This window comes from Dendrobates tinctorius, unplaced genomic scaffold, assembly GCF_039654945.1.
Source record: "Dendrobates tinctorius isolate UK_male_01 unplaced genomic scaffold, ASM3965494v1 ptg000192l, whole genome shotgun sequence".
Classification (NCBI taxonomy): Eukaryota; Metazoa; Chordata; class Amphibia; order Anura; family Dendrobatidae; genus Dendrobates; species Dendrobates tinctorius.
Window position 1 is genome coordinate 14,316,320 of NW_027361859.1, and position 20,223 is coordinate 14,336,542.

A 20,223-nucleotide genomic window follows, 5' to 3' on the forward strand; every position below is an offset into this window, starting at 1 on the left:
CTCTGTTTGAAGACTTCCATTGAAGGAGAACTCACCACTTCTCGTGGCAGCCTGTTCCACTCATTGATCACTCTAACTGTCAAAAAGTTTTTTCTAATATCTAATCTGTGTCTCCTCCCATTCAGTTTCATCCCATTGCTTCTAGTCTTTCCTTGTGCAAATGAGAATAAAGTTGATCCTTCTACAATGTGACAGCCCTTTAGATATTTGTAGACAGCTATTAAGTCTCCTCTCAGTCTTCTCTTTTGCAAACTAAACATTCCCAAATCCTGCAACCTTTCCTCATAAGACAGGGTTTGCAGACCGGTCACCATTCTGGTCGCTCTTTTCTGAACTTGCTCCAGTTTGTTGATGTCTTTTTTAAAATGTGGTGCCCAAAACTGGACACAATATTCCAGATGAGGTCTGACCAAAGATGAGTAGAGGGAAATAATGACTTCACGTGATCTAGACTGTATGCTTCTGTTAATACATCCTAGAATTGCATTTGCCTTTTTTGCTGCTGCATCACACTGTTGACTCATATTCAGTCTGTGATCTATTAGTATACCCAAGTCTTTTTCACATGTGCTGTCACTTAGCCCTATTCCTCCCATTCTATATATGCTTTTTCCATTTTTATTGCCCAGATGTAGTACTTTGCATTTCTCCCTGTTAAAAACCATTCTGTTAGTTGCTGCCCACTTCTCCAGTTTATTTAAATCTTTTTGAATCCTCTCTCTCTCTTCTCTAGTATTAGCTATCCCTCCTAGCTTTGTGTCATCAGCAAATTTAATCAGTTTACCCTCAATTCCTTCATCTAAATCGTTGATAAAGATGTTGAACAATACAGGGCCCAGGACAGAGCCCTGTGGTACCCCACTTGAGACATTCTTCCAACTGGATGTGCAGCCATTTACGACCACTCTTTGGGTCCGATCACTAAGCCAGTTATGAATCCACCTAACAGTTGCCTTGTCCATTCCATACTTAATCATTTTTTCAATGAGGATTGTATGAGAGACTTTGTCAAATGCTTTGCTGAAGTCAAGATATACTATATCTACAGCATTTCCTTGATCCACCCAATCAGTGATACCGTCATAGAAGGAAATTAAGTTAGTCTGACATGACTTATTAGTTACAAACCCATGCTGACTCTGTTTAATCACTTCATTCTTATCCAGGTATTGACATACATGTTGTTTGATAATTTGTTCAAAGATCTTTCCTGGTATAGAAGTCAGACTCACCGGCCTATAGTTACCTGGGTCCACCTTCTTCCCCTTTTTGAAGATAGGAACAACATTTGCTCTTCTCCAGTCTTCTGGCACTTCTCCTGTTCTCCAAGAATTTTCAAAGATTATAGAGAGGGGTTCAAAAATTTCTTCTGCTATCTCCTTCAGTACTCTGGGGTGTAATTCATCTGGACCTGGAGACTTGAATTCATTTAGGCTAGCTAAGTGTTTCCTCACTATCTTTCTGTTTATAGATATCCTGGATTCTTCTATTCCCTTAATAGGACAGTGAATAACAGTTGATGTTACATTTCCTTTCTGAGAGAAAACAGATGCAAAATAGGAATTTAAAAGTTCAGCCTTCTCAACATCCTGTCTTACCATTTCATCATTTTCATCCTGTAAAAATCCTATGGCATCTTTGACTTTTCTTTTACTTTTGATATATCCCCAAAATCCTTTATTATTGCTTTTGACATCTCTTGCAACCCTCAATTCATTTTCAGCTTAAGTTAATCTGATTTGTGCCCTGCAGGTTCTGCAGACAGCATTATATTCTTCTTTAGATATGCCTCCCTCTTTCCATTTTATAAACATTTTTTTCTTCCTTTTTAGCATGTGCTTAAGTTCTGTGTTCATCCATCCTGGTTTCCTTAACTGCTTCCTATTCTTCCCTCTTTTTGGAATTGTTAACAACTGTGCTTTGAGAATTTCATTTTTCAAGATTTCCCATCCTTCTTGGACATTTTTGTCTTTAAGGATATCCAGCCATTGGATCCCTCCAATTCTCTTTCTGAATCCCTTAAAATCTGCCTTTCTGAAATCTAACCTTGACGTCTGAGTCTTCACAGGTCTTCCGCCTCTAGTTATCCAAAATTCTAAAATAGCATGGTCGCTACCTCCTAGGGTCCCAGCCACTTTTACCTCCTCAACCATTTCCTCCCTGTTTATAAGGATTAGATCCAAAGTAGCAGTTCCCCTTGTTTTCTCCCTTACCTTTTGGAAGATAAAGTTGTCAGCAAGAGAGGATAAGAATTTCCTTGACCTGTTAGTTTTGCCTGAGAGAGATTCCCAACAAATGTCTGGATAGTTGAAATCTCCCATGACAACTATGTCATATTTTTTGGAGAACTTGGCCATTTGATGCATAAAGAGTTCATCCATAGCTTCAGCTTGCACAGGCGGCCTGTAGTAAATGCCTACAATGGTGTCCTTTCCATTGTTCTGTCCTTGTATTCTTACCCAAACAGTTTCCACAGAACTCCCAGTCTCTGAAGCTTCAATCTCTGTGCAGATATACGCGTTTCTAACATACAATGCGACACCCCCTCCTCGTTTATCAAGTCTGTTTCTTGCAAATAAGTTGTATCCTTCTAGTCTTGTATTCCAATCATGTGTATTGTCCCACCAAGTTTCAGTGATTCCAATGACATCATATTTCTTTTCCTGTGTTAGTAGTTCCAATTCTCCTTGTTTGTTGCCCATGCTTTGTGCATTAGTATAGAAACATTTTAGTTTGTGATTGGTTTCTCTTTCTCCAATATTTTTATTAATTAGATTCTTTCGTCTTTGTTCTTCCTTTCCACTTCTAATAGCAGAGTTCTCAATAGCATTTGTCAGGTGTATGGCTTTTTCTGGTCTTTTGCTTCCCTTCCCATGTTGTTCTAGTTTAAAGCTCTCCTTACAAGTGTAGCAAGGCGACTTCCAAATACATGCTTTCCAGTCTTCGTAAGGTGCACCCCATCTCTAGCAAGTAGTCCATCGTATAAGTAGTTCACTCCGTGATCCAGAAATCCAAATCGTTGCTGACGGCACCATCGACGTAGCCAGTTGTTCACCTGCAGAATCTTATTCCACCTCCTTGTTCCATGGCCATCCACTGGGAGGATGGAAGAGAAGACCACCTGCGCTCCCAGTTCTTTCATTTTCTTGCCTAAGTCTTCAAAGTCTCTGCAGATGGTTTCCAGGTCGTTTCTTGCAGTGTCATTTATCCCCACATGTAGTAGCAGGAATGGGTAGTCATCTGTAGGTCTGAAGAGTCCTGATATCCTGTCAGACACATCTTTAATTTTTGCACCTGGAAGACAACACATTTCTCTTGAAGTTATATCCGGTCTGCAGATAGCGGCCTCAGTTCCTCTCAACAGGGAATCCCCCATGACCACCACTCTCCGTTTCTTCTTCACAACATTTTTCTTTCTCCATCCAGGAGGACTCTGAAGGCGTACAAGGTTGCTGCTTGTTGGCAAAGTCTTATCCTGATGTATTTCTTCATTGTTTTCCTGCGTGAGAGCCTGGTACTGGTTTCTGAGCAGTATGGGTGCTGACTGCCTCCTGATCCTCCTGCTTCTCTTGGTCACATGTCTCCATTCCTCTGTTTCTTCAGGTGCACTTCGAATTTCTTCTCTTTCTGTAACATGAAGAGATAATTCTGCTCTGTCCAAGAACTCTTCACCTTCCTTAATGATCTTCAACGTAGCTAACCTCTCTTCGAGATTTTGCAACTTTTCCTCCAACAGGGACACAAGCTTGCATTTGTGGCATGTGAAGTTTGGCTTTTCCACTGGTAAGTCTGTGAACATGTAGCAAGAAATGCAGCTCACCAAATGGCTCCTGGCCTCTTCCATCTTGAGATTTCTTAAAAACGATGAAAGATGAGCCCAAATTCTTCCCCTGGTTTTCCGATCTCCTCTTTTCAGCTGCAACGGCCAAAACCCAGTGATCGTTGAGCTCGCGGAGACTCTTCACTTATCCCAGAAGGCACTGGGAATATGCAAATGATCTCCTCAAGACTCTTCCCCTGGTTTTCCGATTTCCTCTTTTCAGCTGCAACGGCCAAAACCCAGTGATCGTTGAGCTCGCGGAGACTCTTCACTTATCCCAGAAGGCACTGGGAATATGCAAATGATCTCCTCAAGACTCTTCCCCTGGTTTTTAATTCAAAACCTGGCCTTAATTCAAGTACAGTACAAATTGTAGCATGGAACTGCAGCAATCAGCCAGGCATGAGGTATCGGGATCTGGGACAGCATTTACAGCTTTCCAATGAAAGTCACAGTAAGACAAGGTGGGTGAGGGTTTGGTGTAGGGCCCCTTTGCTGGGAGCCCTGATACCATATGCCAAGTAAATCGTGGCACAGCCATGTCGGTGCTCAAAAATAGGTTCCCACACCAGAACAATAATAAAGTAAATTTTTGGCACTCAACTTGAGAATAAACGAAGGATTTTATTTGCAGTCAAAGGCAGTAAACGTTTCGGTCAATACATCTGACCTTCATCAATACACTGCAGAAACCAAAATATCACAGAAAAATAACTAAATACAACTATGTAAATTACATCCATGAGTATAAGAAGGATGGGTGACAAAATGTGTCAAACAGTGCACAAGTGATGAGGGATTGCAAAAACATGGGAAGGGAGAGGAAATCACATACCAGACTGCCCCTGAGTGGTCCATGAATATGGAGTGTAAAGGAATGTGGCAATAAGTATATGTCCCTAGAGGCATATTGGTAATTTTTCTATGAAATCACTAAGATATACATACTCACAGTCAAATAACACTGAAATGGAGAGAATCATAGACTCCTATGGGGGTACAATACCCCTGCTGTGGAGGGTTATTCTATAAGGTGAAAAAGGACCATTATCAGACAAAGGGACAGCAATTAGAATTTGAAAGCCAGGTGGTGTGACCAACCTGTTGTTTAGTAAGGTCCTGTGACAGCTGGTTAAGATTACTGGGTATACCAAGAATGTATAGGGATATTCTATGGAGTGATAAAGGAATCTTGTCAGGTAAGAGGACATTGGTAAATAAATATATCCCCATCCTATATGACCAACCTGTTTATATGTTAAAGTTCTGTGATAGCTAAACAAGAATGACAGATATTACCAAAGTGCTGTCCACGGACTCAATCTGTCCTGGAATAAAATATAAACAAGTGTATACTAAAGTGCTAGAGCAGCGTAAGACAGGCACATGACAGGTTAAGTTATCGTCAGTTTGCTGTGGGAGGACCCTAAGGGTAAACAAACTCGTGTGGACGTCTGTATGAGAAATTGGTATGGTTCCATAAACATCTGTAACACCTGCACAAGGAACTGTCAGAGCAGCTACCGGTATACTGGAGCTTACAGACACTAAGAAGAGTTTTGCAGCTGCTGTTAAACAGGGACCTACAGACATTAACCGTTTTTCCCCTGAGCGGCAGTGGACTACAATTCCCAGGGACCCTTGTTTCAGTCAGATGACACAGCCTGGAAGGATAGAAGGAGAGAGAGTGGATTGGAGGAGGAGGGACTTGGGGGAGGGAGCTGGGCAGAAAGTGAAAGTAAATGTTCAGAGGAGAAGGAGCGTGGCAGCTTGCTATGAGAGACGGAGCGGTGTGCATCTGCATTCCTCTACGCTGCAGAGTGTGGCAGCCCCTGCTGAGATACCCGCGCTGCTGGAGAGAGCAAAGACCCGGAGAGTTCTGCCGGCACTCCCACCGCATAAAGGCCTAAATCCTGCCGCCCCCAGCTGGCGTCCAGAGAATCCTGCGACCGTTTGAGACACACAGTGAGTGCCCTTCTGAGACTTATGGTTCTACCAGCGCTATTTACAGTGAGTACACTACAACCCAGACTATTGACAGTAATATTCATCTGAGTGCACAAAAGGTTCTACTTTGGGCGCCAACATCCGCGGCAACTTGGCCCCACCGTTTGGACTGAGTTAATACCAAAGAGGGGGAACCTGCTACGTTATATTTGCAGGGTCGGAGTAGAAGTAGACTGATGTGTATATGACTTTTATAGAGCACCGTTACTTGTATTGTATGCTACTCCTTTAAACCCACCACAATTCTGATGCATAGCAGTAAACCCGTTAAACGGTTTTACTCCTGTTCCTTGAGTGTGTGTACTGAGCTGTGGCAGGGATTTCCCGAATCAGTCCCTGGCAGAAGATAACTGTCCTTCTGCAGTACCAGAGAGAGAGCTCCAATCAAGATTCGGGTGGAGGCACAGCGCCCTAGAGAGGTGAGACCCCCCATAACACCCAGTGTACCGTGGTAGCCCTAAAGGGGTGTTACACATCCATAAAGAGAAGTAGGTACAAAAGAATGGAGTGTGCCTTACCAGTGGTGAATACTGGTGCTGCCTGCCAATCAGTAGCACGGCATCCACCGCTGGTTTCCGGGCAAAGTGCAGACTCACAGGGTTTATAAGCCAGGAAGTGTGTCACTGGAAGTGATGCACTGTTTGCTTCTCATAGCTGAGTCTGGTCCACAAGGGTATCTTGATATCTGTTCACCCTTACGTGTGCACGCTGTCTACTATGTCTTCTTTGACATTCTCATACAATCCAGAAGAAACTAATGTAATTCTCTCCAAGTTAAATCTTTCTAGTGAATTCCTCAAAGCCCAACCGAGGGAGACGAAAGGAAGAGATCTGGAGCATGAATGACGACACCAGATAAACCTTGAACTACACTGTGCCACGCTTTCGGAGTATCTCTGGGTCCACCGTATCCCGAGGGGACTCAGGGTCCCGCCAACACTTTTCAGTGACTCTCCTGAATTTTGCCCAAAATTTGAGCAGATGTTAAATAAGTGCTCGTTTGATTTAATAACTCTTACTGTGGAACATTTACAAGGTGCCATTAACTCTAAGTGTGAAACCATTAAGAATATCGAGTCACAATTAGCCTCTTCCAGCACAGCGGAAGAACTGAGTGCCTTGAAGGCAAAAATTAAGGTTGTTACAGATCAGCATAAATGGGACACTGAGCACAGGAAAATAATTAAGTTTCAGAGGGATATTGAGGACTACGATAATAATCGAGTGTACCATTGGCGGAGTAATACTTTTCCTCGTTCTGACTCCTCCAGGTTTGAATACCGCTCGTCTAACGACCCTTCTACCTCAGGTTCAGATAGTGATAGAAGAGATACTCGCACAGGACTGTCTCATTTTTTAGATCAACGCAGGCAACGCCCACGAAGAAGAGGGTCTGCCGGAGTCAACGAAGGAAGAGGTCCAGACTTCTACAGAGTGACGAGATCCCAGGTACTAACTCATTGGTAATCAATATTTCCTCAAGATCCCTAAGCATTGCCGAGAATAAGCTTTTGCAAAAAGGTCTATCCTTTTGTCCCTCTTTCAAATTTAGTACCTTTAATTTGGACATGGACTTACGATTCTTTCGCCGCATAAGGTTATTGGTACATTTTGCCAAAAAGGACACCAAGGAGATCACTGTACCCCCTATGAGTCAGTCTTTGATTTCTATCAGTCAATTAGGCCTTCGGAACAAAAGTTGCTATAGACCTCCACCAGGCTCCCACATGGTTGAATCTTTTATTGACTTTATTGGAAAGGCATTCTCCAAACTCCGTCTTGACATGGAGAGAGGCAGAATGCATTTTCCCCCGAATTTAGACTCATCAGACTTTCATGCCTTAGAATCTCTCTGGAATGATACAAACATCATCATCAAGCCAGCCGACAAAGGCGGGGCGATCGTTGTCATGGATAAGACTGACTATATGAAAGAAACCTTACAGCAACTCAGTGATAGTTCAGTTTTTACCAAACTTACTCAGGATCCCACACGAGAAGTCAGGGACTCCATTAACATTATTGTCACCACCTATACCGAGAAGGGGGTGATTGATTCCAAGACTTGAGATTTCTTGACAAAAACAAATCCCATCACCCCAGTCTTTTATGTACTTCCCAAAGTTCATAAGAGTCTGAACTGCCCACCTGGCCGACCCATAGTTGCGTCCACAGAGTCCATCCTATCTCCACTGTCCATCTTTCTGGAGAAAATACTAACTCCACTCACACAGAGATCACAGTCATTCCTACTTGATACAGGTGACTTTCTCAGAGTCATCCAAACACAGGACACAATCCCGAAGGACTCCTTTTTGGTTTCATTTGATGTCAAGGACCTTTATACATCCATACCACACGATCAGAGAATTGACTGTGTCAAACGCCTACTTACACAGTCTGGGTTAGTTACTGATCTGATAAATCTATGCCTTGAATAATTGACAGTGGTCCTGACCAGGAACTACTTCCTCTTTGAGGACACGTTCTATTTACAGGCGAAAGGGACCGCAATGGAGTCTAACGTTGCGCCACCGTACGCTAATACATACACGGCTACTTTTGAGGATGAAGTGGTATATCCTAACCCTCTGTTCAGAACCCTTTGCATTATATGGAAAAGGTTCATAGATGACATATTTTGTGTATGGACAGGCTCGTCCGATACTTTGGATGAGTGTTAGGCGTTGAGTTTCCCCCACTGCACAGGGGGAATCTCAAGCCATGTCCTCTGCGGCCTCCTATTCCTCTGCAGCTGCAGAGATTCTTGCTCAGCAGAGATGTCAGTCCAGGTGTCTTGCCCAGGCTGATGCTAGGCATCTGGTTGCTCCTTCTGGCTCTGCTATAACTCCATGCTTGAGTAAGCAGTAAGTAGATGCCTCTGGGATGAAGTCCTGTTTTTTGGGTACTGAGCATGGCCGTGGGACGATCTCTCATTGGAGGTCAGAAGTCACATGTGCAGGTCCCGTTCCTGCTCGGATTGGTCCACTACTGGGAAGTTCCGGAAAGATGCCACTATAAAAGAGCCGCATGGCCGCTCGGCCATGCGCTAGTATAGACTCTTATGGGTAGTTGTGTGTGTGAAGATGGATGCATGAGACTGGTGACTGACTCATTATGATCCCCTCCCTTTGGTTGTGTATGGTATAGGGTTTACAGGGGTATAGGGGTTACAGAGTCCGTGCCAGTAGTGGCATAGTCTATGTGCCAAAGAGCATCCAGCTCATTATGATCCCCTCCTGTTATGAGTTCATTTTCCCCTTCACCATTGAGGTCTGCTGAACTCCCTCTTCTGGTGAAGGAAGGTAGTGAGGCTGATTACCAAACACCTGAGCTGGTAGAGGAAGACTGGGTGACGGGAATTGCTGACTGGATATAAGGCAGCCGATGCCCTTCTGCCTCGCTGGTGATTTCTCTGAGGGATTCTAGGAGACCAGTCTGATTCCTGCTCCTCAAAAGCTAAGTTTTCTGCCTTGCTTTTTGCATTTGTGTTTTGGTTTTATTTTGCCTTGCTTTTCTGGATTCTGCCATTCCCTGCTGGGGTGAGCTGAATTCCTTTGTGTCTTTTTGCTCTGTCTTCAGAAAATACCCGAGTACTGACATAGTCTTTTTGAAGCCTAGCGTCTTCAGGGCCTTTTTCCCTGTCAGTCTGTTGGCTCTTGTTTTGATAGGGTTTTGGCGGATTGCAGACAGCAGCTTTTCTATCCTGTCCTATCTAGTTAGCTTGGGCCCCATCATTTGCTCAGTCTATCTTTCTATCTGTGTTAGTGTTTTTTCTTCTTGCTTCACCGTCATTATATGTTGGGGGCTGCCTATTGCTTTGGGGTCTGCTCTGGGGCAATTTAGATTTCCCTTTCTGTCTTTAGGCTATGTAGTTCTCCGGCTGTGATCAAGGGGTCTAAGGCACCGTAGGAACCCCCCACGGCTACAGCTAGTTGTTGTTGATAGGTTCAGGGGTCTGCAATCCGATAGCTGCCAACTTCTCTGGTTTTCTGGACTTAGCTAGCATTTCTGTTTTTGCCTCCTACGGTGACTCGTTCATAACACCCTCCCTTTGGTTGTGTATGGTATAGGGGTTACAGGGGTATAGGGGTTACAGAGTCCGCACCAGTAGTGGCATAGTCTATGTGCCACAGAGCATCCCGCTCACCACATGAGCATTAGCTCCATATAGTGCCATCCAGCACAAGGCACCTCTGCACCGCACGAGCAGCAGCGTTCCTTACAGCGGCGCCGTGCACTAGTTAAGCGCTTTCCTCCCTGCTCTGGGTGGTTAGTGGCGTCCGCCGGAGCTGTGCAGTGTGCACTTGGTGCAATTTATATTTGCTGGTCTTTTGCTGGCATCGCAGCTGCGGCGCCGAGCGCTAGTGGTCTAGAGGGACTCTAGCCCCGAGTCTCTGAGGAAGAGTCCTGTGACCGTTAGCTAGTGCTCACCCAGCCGAGCCCTGTGAGTATTAACAGGCTCCGGCATTTGTTTCAGCAGCTCTGTGAGGTAACAGAGTTCGCTCCTGTGCACACCGGGTCAGTGGATATCCCCCCGGTGTTCACTTAGTTCTCCGCCATTACTGAGCAGCAGTTTAGATAAGCAGAGGGCTGGTGAAATATCAACAAAAAAATTTAAAACTAATATACTTTATTTCAATCCCTTAAAAAAGGAAAAAATTCCTATTAAAAGTGCACTCGACAAAAAGACAAACAAACATATAAAACTACCACTGTATTGCACACTGATAGTCACAAATTGGCTCCAACCAGCGTTTTTTCAGACAATCTCACTCATGTAGGAACATGCATAAAGTCTTGGAGAGTATAACACACTCTTATTATACTACAATGTTCTCATATCACATATAACCGCTGGAGCCAGAAATCCCAATCTTCCAACTTAATGGAATAAACGATTTTAAACAGTCTATTGATGTTAAGCTTAGTCCTTCACAACATCAGGCCCAGTATATATATTCCACATTGTATCTGGGTTACCATAGACATTTTAGCAGCAACAGCAATACCTTAACATTTTCAAAAATGGCATAACCTGCAAACTGGGGTACAGCTTCTATATCAAACATCTTCCTACTCAAGGATAAGCATGAAGCAAATGTACCTCCTTAAACACAGCAGACCAAAATTGTTGCCCGCATGGCAAATTAAAAGGGAGGATCTCACCCAAGTTATACATTACAGGGTTCCTCCATACAGTGCATCTCCCGTCTTCCGACGCGTTTCACTGTTATCCAGATCATCAGGGGAGTTGATAAGATGTAAAGGAATGTTTGCTTCCTATAGAAATTGCCATCAAATGAGCTGCTTGTCCATCTTTCTTTTTATAAAGCGCTATCCTTACTCCTCCCCATCTCCACCTGTGGAGTGAGTAATTGGTGCTGACATGTTACTAATAGAGTCCGCGTCATCGCACATCGGGGCGTCCAATCACGTCCCCTCCTCATGTTACTCTGCATACAAAAACACTCAGTAACTCACTAAGTCCGGATCACATGAATGCCTATAGCATGAACACAAAGGAGGCTTCAAACTCTGTGTTTCACTATGCGTGTCCTCATCTGTGACAATCACATGTATATATTAGCTCCTCACCATTATTTGCGGAGTGTGTACCTTCCCAAGGACCGATCCACTCCAGCACTCATTGCGCAGGGGCATATGGTGCCTTAGAGTGTATCTTGCACAGGTGCCAATTCAAACGTCCGTTATCGCTCATAAAGTATCGCGGCGTGATATTCCTCCAGATCGCGGCACAGAATGTGCAATGCGCAGGCGCCGCTTGGGATGCCCGCGCACGCGCAATGAATGTTGTGACGTCATATGCTTCCCGGGGGAACCCACCATCGTGCATTCACACTCTCACGCATAAAATATCACGATATGATGTTCCTCCAGATCATGCCACATGAAGTGTACTGTGCAGGCGCTGCTTAGGAAGCCTGTACACTGCACAGGCGCCACTTAGGAAGCCCGCGCATGCGCAATGAGTATTATAGCATCTTACACTTCCCGGGGGAGACCCACATTCATGCGCTCCAGTGCGCAATCGCGGATATCCATATATGTGCAAGCGCCATCCAATCTGTGCTTACCATAAGAATATAAGTCTCAAACAGAGGTGGAATAAATGCTTATTGCCATAAACGCGCAGGCAGCATCCTGTCAGGTCCTGTGCATACAGTGGAAGCATAAGTCCCAAATGGAGACAAAAATCATACTTATCTCACATATGCGCAGGCTATCATATTAACATACATGGTAGTTATAGTGGTATATAAAATCACGTAAATACCCAATTCACTATGCATTTATCCAAAGATGTAGTCTTGACCTACTTGGAGGTCATTACGAAAAACTTCTAGCATATCACAATCAACCTTAATTCCTAAAAAGAATTCTCCATATAGGAGGTATCGAAAAGCAGTCAGCACCCATTCAAGAAAGCAGTAGGACAAAATTTAACTATTACCACATGTCTCACACTCTCATATTAAGTAAGGCACACTCCATGCTTTTGTACCTACTTCTTTTTATGGGACCATACCAATCTCTCATACAGACATCCACAGGAGTCTGTTCACCCTTAGGGTCCTCTCACAGCAAACTGACCATAACTTAACCTGTTATGAGCCTGTCTTACGCTGCTCTAGCACTTTAGTATACACTTGTTTATATTTTATTCCAGAACAGATTGAGTCTGTGGAGAGCACTTTGGAAAAACCTGTCATTCTGGTTTAGCTATCACAGAACTTTAACATATAAGAGGTTGGTCATATAGGATGGGGGTGTATTTATTTACCAATGTTCTCTTACCTGACAAGATTCCTTTATCACCCCATAGAATATCCCTATACATTGTTGGTATACCAAGTAATCTTAACCAGCTGTCACAGGACCTTACTAAACAACAGGTTGGTCACACCACATGGCTTTCATATTCTACTTGCTGTCACCTTATAGAATAACCCTCCACAGCAGGGGTATTGTACCCCCATAGGAGTCTACCATTCTCTCCATTTCAGTGTTATTTTACTGTGAGTATTGTGGTGCAGTAACCTCTGTTAAAGCTAGGGGGCGCTGCATATGCGACTCAGAGTATGCATGTGGGCATTTCCTTGATGGTGAAGCAGTGACCGGCATGGTTGTAAATGTCCAGTATGTGTTGCAGAGGTTCTCTGCTCTATAAGCCAAAATAGCGTTGTTATGCTGGGACTTCTAGTCCACGAGTTGTTTATCTATAAGGGTGGCTTATAGGGCTAGTCAGAGAGCTGGGTGGGATCGGCTAGCCACACGTACACTGCCCACATATAGGGGTGGTTTGGGATATATAATGTGACTGAGGCCTGATCACATGGGGTGTGTTTGATTCTGAGTGGACAGAGTGCAATGTCCCGGAAGGCCTGTGTGTGTTGGAAGTGTCTGGGACTGAACTTCCTGGAAGAGCACATGGAAAGGCCTGGACCTGGTAGAGTCTGTGACGGCTCTGTGTAGGGAAGCTACTGCCTGGCTGTGGCTCTGCAACTGTAGACAGCCTAGTGAGCAAGGCACTGTCTGGAACAGTGATCCCAGTGCGGCCGCTTCCCTGATAACCCATGAGAGATAAACTGTGAGTAACACTGACAGGGGTCAGTAAGAGACTTTGTATGCTTTACATGGTAACGCTGCATGCGTGCTGGACATGGCACAGCCTGTGTGCCCACTGGCCTGAGAGAGCGAAGCTCTACTATGAACATTAAGAATTTGTCTGTCTGATGTAAGACTGTTTGCCTTGTGTTCCTGTGACATTGGTTTATGAAGGAAATAAACCACATAGACTGTTACTTTAAGCAAAAGTGTTCCTGTGTGCCTCAATGTCGCAGCCAAGCAAGTTAATCCCCATCCACTAATATGGTGGATCTCTACAATTGGTGGAGAATGCGGGCACTCTGGTAGCCTTGTTGTTAGGGGCAATGGACGAGGTCTACAAATTTTGTTGCTACGGGCAACGGTCCTGGAGGCATATGTGAGGTTTTTTGCTGTGGCTCAGTGGGGTCACGAAGGTGACAAGCGTCTGGCTGTAACTCAGCGGGGTTGCGAAGCTAGCTGTGGATCGGCGGGTCTACGAAGACGGCGCAGCGGAAGCGTGCAGAGACTTGTGGTAACAGGAGCTGCAGTCACAGTCGCAGCAAGAGGTTGTGCAGGAGCTGCAGTGACGCCAGCAACCGCTTGTGAGCTGCAATCAGAGATGCCGGCGGGTTTGTGGCTACAGCAGGAGCTGTGGCAGTGCCAGCAGGAGCTAGTGGGGTGTCGTAAAAGGACCAGTGCGGGCAATCTCTTAAAGGGCCAGTACAAGCCTGAGAGACATACCTGTTCTGCGTGAACTGGACCTGAGAGTACCGTGCGGAGTCTACGGGTTGTACCCCAGGGAGGGGGTGGTGTCCCTAAAGGGGGCAGTAATTCAGACAGCAATGGGTGCCAAAAAAAGGGAGTAGTTGCCCCAAAAGGGGTGGAGTCCCAAAAGGGGGCAGTATCCCAAAATAGAGTGGTAACCCAAAAGGGGGCGGAGCTTCCCGAAGTTAAAAGGGTGGCGCAGACAGACTGCTGCCAGGGGCAAGTGTACTATATATGTCCAGTCTGCTATATGAACTACCCACGTGGTGAGATGCTTCGGGGGTGTGCCCTGCTGATGAGTGGGGAGGATGTGTTTGGAATGGTTGATTCTGGGAGCTCGGTGACCCTAGTGAGGACTGTGCCAGAGAAATTTATAATGTCCGAAGGGAAGATTGTGGTCACCTGCATCCATCTATGTAGTAGCCATGGTGATACTCGAGACAGACAGGGACATTAAAAACCATGATGTCGCTTTAGTCCCGAACTTAACCTGTCCGGTGATAGTAGGCCGGGACTCTAGGCTGTTTTCAGACTTGTGGGAGGGGGGAACTCCTCTACAGCAGGAGGATGGAGGCCTCTCTACTGATGGGGTGGCATACCTTAAGGCAATAACACCTCCCACAATGGACGGGTCAGACGTAGGGGCAACCAGAGAAAGGGATGGGTCTGCCCAATTTACTGACCTGACGTCACCTGAAGGGTACCACAGTGTGACGGATAATGATATGGTAAATAAAAAGAGCGGAGCTGACACCCAGATAGAGAGTATTCTGGGGGTTCACCGTACTGTGTGGTGTGACTGTGATGTGTTATTGCCAGTAGCAACCACTAGGACCGAGTCTAATACTGTGCAAACTGGAACTTGGACACAAGGGAATGAAAGTGCTTCACAAGGTGGAGACGAGGAAGCTCCAGGAGTGGAGGCTGAAACTGTTAGCAATGGGGACCGCTGGTTTCAGGATGACGGATTGGGTAGTGGTGACTCCCATTCAGGTGGTGACAACAGTGGAAAAGAGTGCAGTAATACTGACTCAAGTTTAAATAGCAGGTCTTCCTCCCATCACCGGATGCGTAAGGGCCGAAAGGGGGCTGAACAAACTGCACCCTCAGACAAAATAGAAGAGCTGCCGGAGAAGCTGGCCAATTCGTCCGATGTCACACGACAACTAGAGGAATTAATAGTCAAGCTGACACAAGAAATGTGCACCTGGAAAGAGCGAGCTGACAGTTTCCACCAGGTAGAAGCACGTGTCCAAAGCTTGGAGAAAGAGTGTGAAGAGGTCTGTCAACAGCTGGCGAAGGAGAGCTTGAAGGTGGCGAGTATGGAAGTTGCCAACTCCACACAGTTGGAGCGGGTGCACCACCTGGAGTCCGAGCTTTCGGCAGTCAAGGCCCAGTGTGGATAGAAGGAAGCACAGGAGTTCCAGGACCTTGTTAAAAAGTGCTCTAGTGAGAAGAAAAAGGTGACAGATTTACAAGCCGAACTAAAGGCAATTAAGGAGCATAACGTTCAAGAAAAGGCCCTGAGACAAATGGCTGAGCATAGAGTGGATGAACTGGAGAAGGAAGTCTCTGAGCTCAGAAGTCACCTGTCAACATGGCAAAGTGTGAATCAGGCCTTAAAAGAAGACGTGGAAGTGCTCAGAGAAGCGGTAAGAGGTCTTCCACAAGAGGAGGCATTGGTGGTTGAAGAGTGTAAAACTGGGGAAGACTGTGCTCTGAGAACGGAACAAGACAATCACCCTGTTGTAGTAGAGTTCTTGATGGAAAATTCCGTGGCCAAGCGAGAGCCTTCCGTCCATGAAGAGAGTGAACCCTCGATCTTCAAGTGTCTGATAGAGGTACCCGAAGACGTGCAAGAAGCCTGTACCAGTGAGGGTGTGCATGAGGCTTTTAAAAAGGTGGTCAAAGCGTGTAGGGTGCACTGGGCACCTGAGACTCAGCAGTTGGTCGTACTGTCAACCAGCGAAGACACAGAGAAGTGGGTGGCTGTCCTGACGGATATGCATCTGCAAGGTCTCCGCACAAAACAGATGATCATGCTGAACAATGTGAAAGCCGCTCGAAGTCTGGAGCTTGCGAAGGAAGCTAAAAATCGTCTGGGCTTGGTGGAAGACGTAATTCCGGTACCCAAACATCTGGTGGGGAGAGTCATTGGAAGGATTGGAAAAGTGATGCAAGACCTTGTGAATAGATCCGGTGTGGCGAGGGTGAGGATACCACCTGATGATGTAGTCCAGGCATCTGGTGAAGATGGCATGGTTCCATTCATTGTTGTTGGCTCCGTGGAAAGCCTTAGGAACTTCCGAATGCTCCTGGAATATCGGGTAACGAACCTGAGGGAGATAGAGCAGCTAAAGCTGGACTGAATGCAGATTGATAGACAGATGCAGAACATAAGGTGGAGGCCACCTTCATCCCGGGGTATAAGGACCAGAAGGTACCCTCCAAATAATGAAATGGCAGGTAGCCGAAGTCTTTCATCAAGACAAAACCGTTGAGAATCTGCAAGTGGCAGTTCTACTCTCAGAATGAGACTGAGAGGCCTGGACAGTAGCTCCTGTGATGTACTAGATGGGTCAGACTCAGACCAGACCAGACAGTTGGCTCGACTGTAAGTGGGACTTATGACCCCACCAACCGGGGGAGCCACACATGGAGAGAAAAGGTGATGGGGCGGATTGGAGAAGTGTGGAGACCAAAAAGGATCTGGTGACACAGACGGACTTTGACAGGAGGGCCAAAGCCCAAGGCCGATGTACTGATCGCTGGGGTGCGGGGGAGGCCTAACACAAATATGATGCCAAATGACACCCAAAACAGACTGAGACGGTCCTCTCGACTTGTAGGTCAAGGAGACAGTGTGTACCCGGTCTCGAGGCACATAGTGTGTGACAAATGTTCAACCCCACAAGTTTGAACAGGGGGGAGGGTATGTGGTGCAGTAACCTCTGTTAAAGCTAGGGGGCACTGCATATGCAACTCAGAATATGCATGCGGGCATTACCTTGATGGTGAAACAGTGACCGGCATGGTTGAAAATGTCCAGTATGTGTTGCAGAGGTTCTCTGCGCTATAAGCCAAAATAGCGTTGTTATGCTGGGACTTATAGTCCACGAGTTGTTTATCTATAAGGGCGACTTATAGGGCTAGTCAGAGAGCTGGGCGGGATCGGCTAGCCACACATACACTGCCCACATATGGGGGTGGTTTGGGATATATAATGTGACTGAGGTCTGATCACATGGGTTGTGTGTTTGATCCTGAGTGGTCAGAGTGCAAGGTACCGGAAGGCCTGTGTGTGTTGGAAGTGTCTGGGACTGAACTTCCTGGAAGAGCACATGGAAAGGCCTGGACCTGGTAGAGTCTGTGACGGCTCTGTGTAGGGAAGCTACTGCCCGGCTGTGGCTCTGCAACTGTAGGCGGCCTAGTGAGCGAGTCAATGTCTGGAACATTGATCCCAGTGTGGCCGCTTCCCTGATAACCCATGAGAGATAAACTGTGCGTAACACTGACAGGGGTCAGTAAGAGACTTTGTATGCTTTACATGGTAATGCTGCATGCGTGCTCGACATGGCATAGCCTGTGTGCCCACAGGCCTGAGAGAGCGAAGCTCTACTATGAACATTAAGAATTTGTCTGTCTGACGTAAGACTGTTTGCCTTGTGTTCCTGTGACCTTGGTTTATGAAGGAAATAAACCACACAGACTGTTACTTTAAGCAAAAGTGTTCCTGTGTGCCTCAATATCGCAGCCAAGCGAGTTAATCCCCGTCCACTCATATGGTGGATCTCTACAGTATCTATATCTTAGTGATTTCATAGAACAAATGACCAATATGCCTCTAGGGACATATACTTATTTCCACATTCCTTTAGACTCCATATTCACGGACCACTCAGGAGTAGTCTGGTATGTGTTTTCCTTTCCCTTCCCATGTTTTTTTTCAATCCCTCATCACTTGTGCACTATTTGACACCTTTTTTCGCCTATTCTTCTTGTTATACTCATAGATGTAATTTGCAAAGTTTTATTTTTCTGTGATATTTTGGTTTTTGCAGTGTATTGATGAAGGTCAGATGTATTGACCAAAATGTTTACTGATACTATAAGCAACACCTTTACCTGCTTTCATGCAGAGTCACACTCAGGTGACACAAATATCAGTTTTCTAGACTACCATTGCGAGAAAAATTTAAGGATAGTAACACGGGTAGTTGAGAGCATGGAAGTGGAGGCCTAAAGTTCTCGGAGGCCTACTGCTACAGGCAACACGCATGAAGGAGACCTAACCAGGAGTGTTCACATTTCCAAAAATTTTTGGCAGACACCAACAAAGTGGCATCAATTTCGGAACAGTAGAAATAGTAGAATAAGGACCAACAGGTCTTTCACGAAACCCAAACCAGCAGATGGACACTCAACAAGGAATGTTCACATTTAAAGAATTGAAGGCCTTACCCCACAGAAGTGGCATCAATTTCACCACGCTAGAAATAGCAGAATAGGGACCGACAGGTCTTTCACAACACCCAAACCAGCAGATGGACAATCAACAAGGAGTGTCCATATTTCCAAAAATATTGGGCAGACACCACCAAAGTGCCATCAATGTCACTGCACTAGAAATAATAGAATAGGGCCTGACAGGTCTTTCACAACACCAAAACCAGCAAATGGACACCCAAATTGGAGTTTTCAAATTTTTAAAAATGAGGGCCTGACACCACCGAAGTGGAATAACTTTCACAAGGATAGAAATAGTATAATTGGGACCAACACGTCTTCCACTACAGCTAACACAGGAGATGTAGACCAACCATTACTGTTCACATTTCCACAAATTTGTGTTAACATCAGCAGCAGCAGCAGCCACTGAAGCGACACTAAAGCTATCACAGAGTGCAGTTACGTGACATTAATGCATCACACTAAAAAATGCAATATCACCTAGTCTGTACAGTCCGATTCGCGTGCAAAATTTTTTGGAGATCCATGACTTGTTCATCTTAATGAAAGTTAGCCGGTCAACACTTTCAGGAGATAGCCGTATGTGCTTATCTGTCAGGACAGCACCAGCAGCTCTGAAGACACGGTCTGAGAGAACACTGGTTGCCGGGCACAATAAAACCTCCAAGGCATGCAAGGCGAGGTCAGGCCACTCCTCCATTTTGGAAAACCAAAATGTGAAAGGGTCCAAACCCTCCATGACGGTATTGATATTTACTTCTAGATACTCCTGCACCATTCTCTCCATTCTTCAACACGTGTAAGATTTGGACTCTGTTGTGCTGGTGCACAATTTGGTCTAAAAAAAGTGTCAAAGGACTCACAGAAATTGCTTCTTTCATTTCCACCGCTGCTGCTGCTAATGTTTTGGCATTGAAGAATTGACAGGCCGGAGGTTGGAAGTCTACAGCTGCGATGCGAACTGTGTGCTTCATGGCTGTCTTGGGGGAAAAGCGTGTTTCGATACTCAAGCATTTGTGGGTCCCTTTCTACGGTGGGAATCCTCTTTCAAAATTTTGTTTTATAACATGGATCTAATAAAGTGGCAACCCAGAAGTCAGCATTATTCCTAATCATAACTGTACGGGGATCATGTAGCAGATAGTTCAGCACGAAGGCACTCATATGTCAGGCTCTACCGTGAGGTCCGAGCCCATGCTGTATTGGTGGCTGGGTAAAAATGAGGCTCGTTTAATCCGTCACCTCCCGCCAACCCCGAACAACATAGAGGGGAGGATTATCCTCTTCATCCAACAGTTGCTCGCCCATCACCCCCATTTGTTCCTCAGAATTTGCACCTTCGAAAACAGTTTGTTATCATCACCAGCCACCCTCGATCGCAGTAATCCACCCTCCCTTGGCACTAGCCTGTGTGACGACAGCCTCTTCTGCTTCCTCCTCTTCTTCTGGGACTACCATCTCCTCCCACAGCCTATTCAAAGTCTGCTCCAGCATATAAATGACCGGAATAGTGATGCTGATGACGGCGTCTTCAGCGCTAACCATCTTAG